General features: G+C 43.2%; 1 long non-coding RNA gene across 1 annotated transcript; it reads right to left on the bottom strand.

Annotated features, from left to right (window-relative positions):
* Window positions 1–299: 299 nt before the first annotated feature.
* LOC310932428 lies at window positions 300–2,162 on the bottom strand. Its single transcript, XR_014592937.1, has 3 exons — window positions 2,128–2,162; window positions 671–764; window positions 300–587 (listed from the first exon to the last, which is right to left on the bottom strand). It is a non-coding gene; the product is annotated as an uncharacterized lncRNA (long non-coding RNA).
* Window positions 2,163–9,638: the final 7,476 nt, after the last annotated feature.

Raw genomic sequence — 9,638 nt, 5'->3', positions numbered from 1 at the left:
AGTATATTTGGAATTATACGTAGATTTGGGAATTATGAGTAGATTTTGGAATATTTGAGCCATTTTTGTGACTCAGTGAATATTATTGAGTGATGATCAGAGTTTTAAGTGTCATTTCAGTCTATTTCAGCTCGGCCATTAGAGAGCAATCCCACTGTCATTTCCTCACAAATGACATTTTCTCCTTTGAATTGCGTCCTGTATGAAGCAGCTACACTGAGCCTGACACTACAGCACATCATGCACTAATAAACACACACACACACAGCAGTGAGTTAAGGAGCATCTCAGCTCTTTATTTCAGTGTGAGTCACATCATGGATTTATTTTTCACATGGTGTTTGTCCAACACTCCAGACTTCCTGTGCATCCCTGAAAAGAACCAGCTGACCGTCATCTTGCATGGTCAGACGCATTCTGTCACTGCGGTCATTGCGGAATGTACCACTGGCCCACAGAGCTGATCCTGTTTTGCTGTAAATGACCAGGTTGTTATCCGTCTGCAAAAGGAGACGGAACGAAGCCTTGCCACAGGTATCTGAAGCCCAGGTGGGCGACCATTTGTAGACGACAAAGTTGCCGTCATTCTGTTGGACGAGAAGAAATAACTCAGAGTTAGAAAGTTTATTGTCCGACTTTAGGGATATTGAAAGAATATTTGTCTCCTCACCTGGAGAACGGCTTTGTATTCACCATTCAGACTCATCAGATACTCCCCTGCATGAAGCTCCTGGTCAGTGCTGAGTGAGTTTCTGTTCATGGTTCTGGGAAAAAACAGAGTTTGAAAAGGTTAAGAAGAGCCTCCAGGTGGAGTGGTGTTGGCCCTTTTGTACCAGGGGCCTCATGAATAAAAGAGTGCGCAGCTTTCACACTGAAAGAGGGCGTACTCACAACATTTGAAAAGTACGTACGCAAAGAAATTCTCTCTTGTTTGTTTGTTTATTTGGAATCAGATGTAAACACGAAGGAACTAAACGTGAGGGTCACCGCGGCTGCTCTCATATTAATGTTTAAAAAACTGGCCGTGCATTGATAGTTTATCCTGTGTGTGTTGTTTTTCTGATGTTTGTTTAGACATGACTTATCCACGTGAGCTGAATTTACAGATCATTTCAACAATCTATAAATGTGTCAGTGTCACGCGTCATCGTCCAGTTACGCACACGCGCATTACGCACAGAATAAGCAGATAGAGCTGATTGAGTTACTGTATAATAATGATTCATTACTGTCACTGATTGTGTTGTGGACGCTGGGGAGGGAGGAAGAAGATGCTAGTGTGCCGGAGTCTCAGGTGTGCCGGTGTCTCAGGTGTGCCGGTGTCTCCAGCGGCTGACGAGCGCGCACCTGCATCAGCTGTCTCTTCTGATGAAAGGCGCAGCGGTGGTGGAATAACTTTTTTTTGCAGTTATTTTGTTATCGTATGGATTCAAATGGGATAAGGAAATGTTCTACTCAACGTTCAAGTCCCATTTTCTTACAACAAATGAGTTTGTAACTTCATTTTGGAGCGTTTAAAACTGACGTGTGTCCGTGCGTTCACGTCTAAAGCTGTGTGTCTGTTTACATAAAGAAAATATTCATTTGTGTCAAATCAATTTCAGTTATTTGCTCAAAGTAAGACTTAGAGAAACACACATGTTCATACGTACGATGGTGTGTCATTGTTGTTCGTCACAGAATAACGCATGCTTGTCACTGTAGACACATTGATAATATCACTTTGAAACACTGCGACAAGTTTCAGAGCTTAATATTGCAGCGTCTCCACCTGACAAGAGTTTGCGCAGAGCTCCGCAAATTCTCACGGCAGCTCGAGAGTTTGCGCTTGCGGTCCGCAAGGTTCCACGCCAAGTAAATTTTTTATAAATGCCATCGTGTGCGTGAAAGCAAGCGTACGCCGCCTTTTTGTGCGTACGCACGGTTTATACATGAGGCCCCAGGACCCTTTTACCTGCAGCCCCCCAAAACATGACCTCTTTGCCCTGAGGAGAACAAAGTAACTGTAGTGGACACTTCTTCAGATCCATCTTCAAAATTTTAATCAGAGCTTAATTTAAGGAGTAAAAATCATCAATGAAAACATTTTTCTTGTTTAAGATTCAAAGGAAGGTTTAAGAAACTCACCAGCTGTAGCAGGTTCTTCTGTCAGAGAAAGAGCTGAGCAGGCTGAAGTGGTTCTGCTCTGAAACCAGTCCACTTTATATCAGTGCTGGAAGAAACGTGGGTGGACAACTTCACCCAATCAGATACATCTGATCAGATCTGGTGATGATGTCACACTCCCCTCACTCAGGTGGAAATACCAGTTCAACAATGTCACAAACATTTCCTTCAGAAAAAGCCACTGAACAAAAACAAAAGCACAACACTTTTGTTTTTGCTGAACTCGAAGGTCGAAAAGATTTTCTATAAACACAACAGTTTCTCTGAAATATATGGTCAAGAGAAAACAGTGTCTGGTGTGACCATCGTTTGCCTCATGCAGTCACAACAACATCTCCTTCTCAGAGTTGATCAGGTTGTCGATCCTCTTGTGCAAAGTTGCTGGATGTTATTGAGGCAAAACCAGCGAGGCAAGCGAATCGAGTTGCTAAACAACGCCCCCTGGGGAATTACACCCCAGCAAATACGATCACCACTCTTACTAAGAAGTTACACACAGATTCATAACACCGCTTAATTTAAAGAGGACATGAGAGACAGACTTCCAAGTACACAAATTTTATTAAATTAAAACCAATATACTAGAGTTAAAAGAGCAGAAAGATGTCAATTACCCAATCAGGGCTAAGGCTTTGCTTGGCAAACAGACTAAAAAAACAAAAGAAATACAACTCAAAACCAAAAGAAAACCACTACCAACCACCACGTGCCACACCAACTTCAGGGAAGTGAGAGGGGAACCACCACCAGGGGAGTCTGCCACCCGCTGTACCCACTCCTGTCCTGCACAAGAAAACAAAGAAAAGAAAATACCGCTTTTAGTGGGACACTCAGGCAATTGGATCATGCAGTTAAAACAAGAGTCATACAAAACCACACACAGCAACAGACAACGAAATGAACCTAATAACTAATTAAATAATAAAACCCAAATACAAATATATCAAGAAACAAAATAACATAATAAACACAAGACACCAACACTCAGCTGTGGACAGGGACCAGGCTTACGAGTCCCTTCGGCTAAATAAACAAACGACAGCTGAGTAAACTAAATAAACAAACGAAAATATTCAACCCAAAAGAATAAACCAAATAAGCCAACAGAGACAAAAAAAAGAGAAAATTAATTAAGTAATAAGAGTTGTGACGGTATTGAAAATCCGAAGCTGCGCGGGCGCACAGCAGGACTATAGTGTCCACTTTAATGGAGATGTTGAACCCGCAGCAGCAGAGGAAACGGTGGCGGAGACGAAGCGACCGCAGCAGGGCTGGGGACTGTGGACAGCTTCACGATGCCCAGGCTGGCAGCCCGCGTCAGGGCCGTGCAGCGCAGCCCCACACCGAGTGCATGGGGGAGGAGGAGAGATTAACTGTGGCCTCAGCAGCTGAACAGAAAGCGTAGCATCCAGCTCCCAAAACAGCCAATCGTACAAATCCCAGCTCGGTGCAAACCACCGTAGCACACCAGGATGAACCCTCTCCTGCTGAACGCCAGGCAATGGTGTGCGCACCCGCCGAAGCCGTGGTCAAAGATGCCGTGGTCAAAGATGCCAACATCAAAGACGCCATGGTCAAAGATGCCGTGGTCAAAGATGCCGTGGTCAAAGATGCCAACGTCGAAGACGCCATGGTCAAAGATGCCGTGGTCAAAGATGCCAACGTCAAAGACGCCATGGTCAAAGATGCCGTGGTCAAAGATGCCAACGTCAAAGACGCCATGGTCAAAGATGCCAGAGTCAAAGACGCCATGGTCAAAGATGCCGTGGTCAAAGATGCCAACGTCAAAGACGCCATGGTCAAAGATGCCAAGGTCAAAGACGCCATGGCCAAAGATGCTGTGGTCAAAGATGCCATGGTCAAAGATGCCAGGGCCAAAGATGCCATGGTCAAAGATGCCATGGTCAAAGATGCCATGGCCAAAGATGCCAGGGTCAAAGATGCCATGGCCAAAGATGCCAGAGTCAAAGATGCCAACGTCAAAGACGCCATGGTCAAAGATGCCATGGCCAAAGATGCCAGGGTCAAAGATGCCGTGGTCAAAGATGCCAACGTCAAAGACGCCATGGTCAAAGATGCCAGAGTCAAAGACGCCATGGTCAAAGATGCCGTAGTCAAAGATGCCAACGTCAAAGACGCCATGGTCAAAGATGCCAACGTCGAAGACGCCATGGTCAAAGATGCCGTGGTCAAAGATGCCAACGTCAAAGACGCCATGGTCAAAGATGCCGTGGTCAAAGATGCCAACGTCAAAGACGCCATGGTCAAAGATGCCAGAGTCAAAGACGCCATGGTCAAAGATGCCGTGGTCAAAGATGCCAACGTCAAAGACGCCATGGTCAAAGATGCCAAGGTCAAAGACGCCATGGCCAAAGATGCCAGGGCCAATGATGCCATGGTCAAAGATGCCATGGTCAAAGATGCCATGGCCAAAGATGCCAGGGTCAAAGATGCCATGGCCAAAGATGCCAGAGTCAAAGATGCCAACGTCAAAGACGCCATGGTCAAAGATGCCATGGCCAAAGATGCCAGGGTCAAAGATGCCGTGGTCAAAGATGCCAACGTCAAAGATGCCATGGTCAAAGATGCCATGGTCAAAGATGCCATGGTCAAAGATGCCATGGCCAAAGATGCCAACGTCAAAGACGCCAACGTCAAAGACGCCATGGTCAAAGATGCCATGGTCAAAGATGCCAACGTCAAAGACGCCATGGTCAAAGATGCCATGGTCAAAGATGCCAACGTCAAAGACGCCATGGTCAAAGATGCCAGAGTCAAAGATGCCATAGTCAAAGATGCCGTGGTCAAAGATGCCGTGGTGAAAGATGCCGTGGTCAAAGATGCCATGGTCAAAGACGCCATGGTCAAAGATGCCAGAGTCAAAGATGCCAACGTCAAAGACGCCATGGTCAAAGATGCCAGAGTCAAAGATGCCGTGGTCAAAGATGCCATGGTCAAAGATGCCATAGTCAAAGATGCCGTGGTCAAAGATGCCATGGTCAAAGATGCCAACGTCAAAGATGCCAGAGTCAAAGATGCCAACGTCAAAGATGCCGTGGTCAAAGATGCCATAGTCAAAGATGCCAACGTCAAAGATGCCATGGTCAAAGATGCCATAGTCAAAGATGCCATGGTCAAAGATGCCAGAGTCAAAGATGCCATAGTCAAAGATGCCGTGGTCAAAGATGCCGTGGTGAAAGATGCCGTGGTCAAAGATGCCATGGTCAAAGACGCCATGGTCAAAGATGCCAGAGTCAAAGATGCCAACGTCAAAGACGCCATGGTCAAAGATGCCAGAGTCAAAGATGCCGTGGTCAAAGATGCCATGGTCAAAGATGCCATAGTCAAAGATGCCGTGGTCAAAGATGCCATGGTCAAAGATGCCAACGTCAAAGATGCCAGAGTCAAAGATGCCAACGTCAAAGATGCCGTGGTCAAAGATGCCATAGTCAAAGATGCCAACGTCAAAGATGCCATGGTCAAAGATGCCATAGTCAAAGATGCCATAGTCAAAGATGCCAACGTCAAAGATGCCGTGGTCAAAGATGCCGTGGTCAAAGATGCCAGAGTCAAAGATGCCAACGTCAAAGATGCCATGGTCAAAGATGCCATAGTCAAAGATGCCATAGTCAAAGATGCCGTGGTCAAAGATGCCATGGTCAAAGATGCCAACGTCAAAGATGCCATGGTCAAAGAAGCCGTGGTCATGCAGATGAGCTTCCCGGACATGGTTTCTGACAGTTTGTGCAGGAATTCTTTGGTTATGCAAACATGTTGTTGCCGCAGCTGTCCGGACGGCTGGTCTCGGGCGGCTGGTCTCAGACCATCCTGGAGGTGAACATGCTGGATGTGGAGGTCCTGGGCCGGTATGGTGATACAAATGGTCTGAAACATGGTCTTTTCTGTCTTTTGGCAAATGACGAGCTAGTTTTAAGTTTTCTCACGGAACTAAATGAGGTTCCCTTAAAACAAGGAAATTAAATCTTTTGTTGAAGAAGATTTGGGGGTTTTTTTCCGATCGTGCGATGCTTTGTTTGGATTAATTGTTGACCTGAAAGATCCTGCGTCTTTCCACTTGAAGTCACTTTCACTGAGGCAGGTGTAACCTAACACTCACACGGAAGCACAACATTTAAGAAAAACACAGTGAGAACAAGTTCATCTGCATCACTGTTGTCGTGCTGTACTTCCTCCTGATTCAGTTCCACTGATTAAATTCTATTCATTCTCTGGAACAGGTCACATGTACTGTATGTTAAAACTCCCAGGGGGCACTTCCTTCCAACCAGCACTCATCGCCATTATGTTATAAATAATCTGACACCAACGAAAAATGTATGACTTCAAAATATGTTATTTTTCTTCAAAATGAATGAAATAACATGTAAAAACCTTGTCATTAAAAAGTATGTGAAAATATAAATGTAAAGAACAATAAAATACTGTAAATAGCTGAAAAAAACATATATAAACTGAGTAGTAGGCGGCTGCTCACTGCACATTTCAGTAAAAACAGCCCTCAGGCTCCAAGTGTAGGGGGGCCCCTATCGGCTCGGGGGCCCCAAGCAGTTGCCTGCCCTGCCTGTTGTGTATTGTATATTGTGTAGTTAGGTTGTTTAGACTGAACTAGCACCGTCGGCTCCCCGATACCTACAGTAGACAAAGAGGTGTGAAAACACGGCCTGGAAAGGCAGACTCTTTGTCTATTGGAGGAATGAGACATGGCGACAGGTAGACGAGCAGGAGAAAGAGTTAACTGTGAAAGAAGGAAGCGTTTGTTAAAGTGTACGAATGTATTACAACATCTGGACAGATTTTATTGTTTGACTTTGGCTCCATTCATTCCTAGAGTTGCTCGCCCAGTGCAAACGCCAAAAGAAAACTTTCTGGATTCCGCGTTTGTTTCCGGGTTACGGGCAGTGAGTATTATTTATTCCGATGCGTTTGTCAGTCAAGTTATTAGGTTGTCAGTTAGTTATAAGATGATACTCATACAAATATTCAGCTGACAGTTACCACACACCACGACTTATTGAAAAGTAAACCACACCGGTCGACTATTGACAAACGATGGTAAAATAAAAATAAATGTTAGGCAACAATGACGTCAGTAATCCATAATATGGGCCTAAACTAAGATCATTTTTATATCTCTATTAACAAAGAAAACACTTCATTTGTATCGCACTCGTTTCACTGCTTTCGACGCCATCTTTGTTATGGCAAAACACGCAATGCATTCTGGGTAGCCCTTGCTCCCAAGGGTGGTCTCGGAAAATCTCAATATTGAGGGCGATACAGCCCTTAAACTTGGCCTCAACTTAATTTTTTATAGAAATTGTTATTTTCTCTATATAGAAAAAGTTTTAGATCTGTGATGTCAGCTCACGAAAAACAAAAGTGTTGTGTTCACATTTTTGTTCAGTGTATATAATTAACTAAATACATCAATACATTAGAAAACTTAAAAAAGAAAAAAAGTCTGGAGTAAATTGAAATGCTCGGACACACACACACACACACACACTTGAACTTGCTATCATACTGAGGACCAGGTAAAAGTGCTGACAAAGTGAGGACCAGCATTTCCACTTCATAAATCAACACAATTACAAATATCCACTAAATAACTACTGGGTGCAGTACCGTAACATGTCTGCAGGTGGAGCCCCAGAGCAAAAAGTGCTGGAAAACGGGTTTTTGTACCAATTTGAGGACCTAAATATCACAGTATAACATGTTTACGACCTAATGAAGTGAGGACCGGCCAAAATGTCCTCACTTCGTAAAAAATGACCTCACTTTGTTGGTTAAAAACCCCTCACTGGTCCTCAGTAAGCCTCAAGTACAAGAATGCACGCACACACACACACACACACACACACACACACACACACACACACTGTGTCAGTGTGTGTTGACCTTTGACTGACACCACTCAGGTTTAAGTCCTGTGTGTTAATCTGAGCTGTCACTGTGAGTTAGTGCTGCGTCTGCAGGAAACCATTAGGTGTGTGTGTGTGTGTGTGTGTGTGTGTGTGTGTGTGTGTGTGTGCGGTCTTTTAGACACACGTAAACAAACGTGCAGCAGCAGCGGCTGAAACAAACAAACACGTTTTATTACCATGTTTTGAAAATAAATGATTTTTATTTTATTTTAATAACAGCAGCACATTTGGGTTGCCAGGTTGTGTGATAAAAAACAAACGACTTTATGTCACAATTTGAGCTCTTATCTGCAGAAACAAAGCTCATCTGCGTTAAATTTAAATGATTTAAATTAAATTCTAATCATTTTGAATCCATCAATTGACATCTGAGATCTGGATTATTGAAATGCAAAATAATATTAATAATGTTTAAAAACAACCACAACAACCAAAGTTAATGTCAGAAAAACATTTTTTTTAATTCTGTTCATATCACAAGTCACCAGTAGGGGTCACTCTCTCCCCAGTAAATATGAGATCATCATCATCTGTTCAGTGACCTAACATTGTTGAACTCATTCTCTGTGTATTGTTCAGTAAATGTTGAATTGTCCATTAAACAAAGACGCAAATCTTTATTTGCACTATTTTGCATATTTGCACAAATTCCTCCTCCTAGAGCTTTACTGCGATCAACTTCAAATTTGCTGAGGTCACTTTGGACACGTCGAGGATTAAAAGTTACCAAAAGATTCACTTCACGTCACACAGTGTAGGCGCTAGAGGGCGCCAAAAACACAGAAAAAGTGTTATCGCTCCACTTTAGAAGGTCCAATCCGGAGCAAGAACTAAACTTGCTTTGATTGATAGTTGTCCCGCCTTAAAGCTGTCTCTGTGGAAATATGACATTGGGAATGAGCACCCCTTAGTGGCAGCAGGAAACACTACACATTCGACCTTTTTATGGCTTATATTGTCCTTTTTAATATTAAAAAATTAACAAATGAATACAGTTAATAGAACAAATTCCTCCTAGAGCTTTACTGCGATCAACTTCAAATTTGCTGAGGTCACTGTGGACACGTCGAGGATTAAAAGTTACCAAAAGATTCACTTAATGTCACACAGTGTGGGCGCTAGAGGGCGCCAAAAACAAAGAAAAAGTGTTATCGCTCCCGTATACAAGGTTCAATCGAGCAAATTTTGCTGTGATTGAAAGTTGTCTCTGTGGAAATATTCAATGTGGAAGACAGCACCCCCTAGTGGCAGCAGAATTATTTGCAAACACACCAATCAAATTCTTTAAGCGAGTAAAATAAGCCTCATTTCTGGGAAATTGTTCTTATAGAAAAATATCTAACTTTGTCTTAATGAAATTGTCGCACTGCAAACAAACACAAAAAATACTCGCTCTCTTAAAACTGAAATATATATTTCTTGTTTTAAGAAAAAGAATCTGCCATTGGCTATAATTACATTTTGCTTATATGCAAATATATGAATATTTAAAATGACCTTGTAAATTCAGCCACTTACCGACTG

Source organism: Microchirus variegatus (assembly GCF_963457635.1).
Source record: "Microchirus variegatus genome assembly, chromosome: 9".
Taxonomy (NCBI): Eukaryota; Metazoa; Chordata; class Actinopteri; order Pleuronectiformes; family Soleidae; genus Microchirus; species Microchirus variegatus.
The sequence above is the reverse complement of the archived record's forward strand: the minus strand, read 5'-3'. Positions and strand labels throughout refer to the sequence as shown.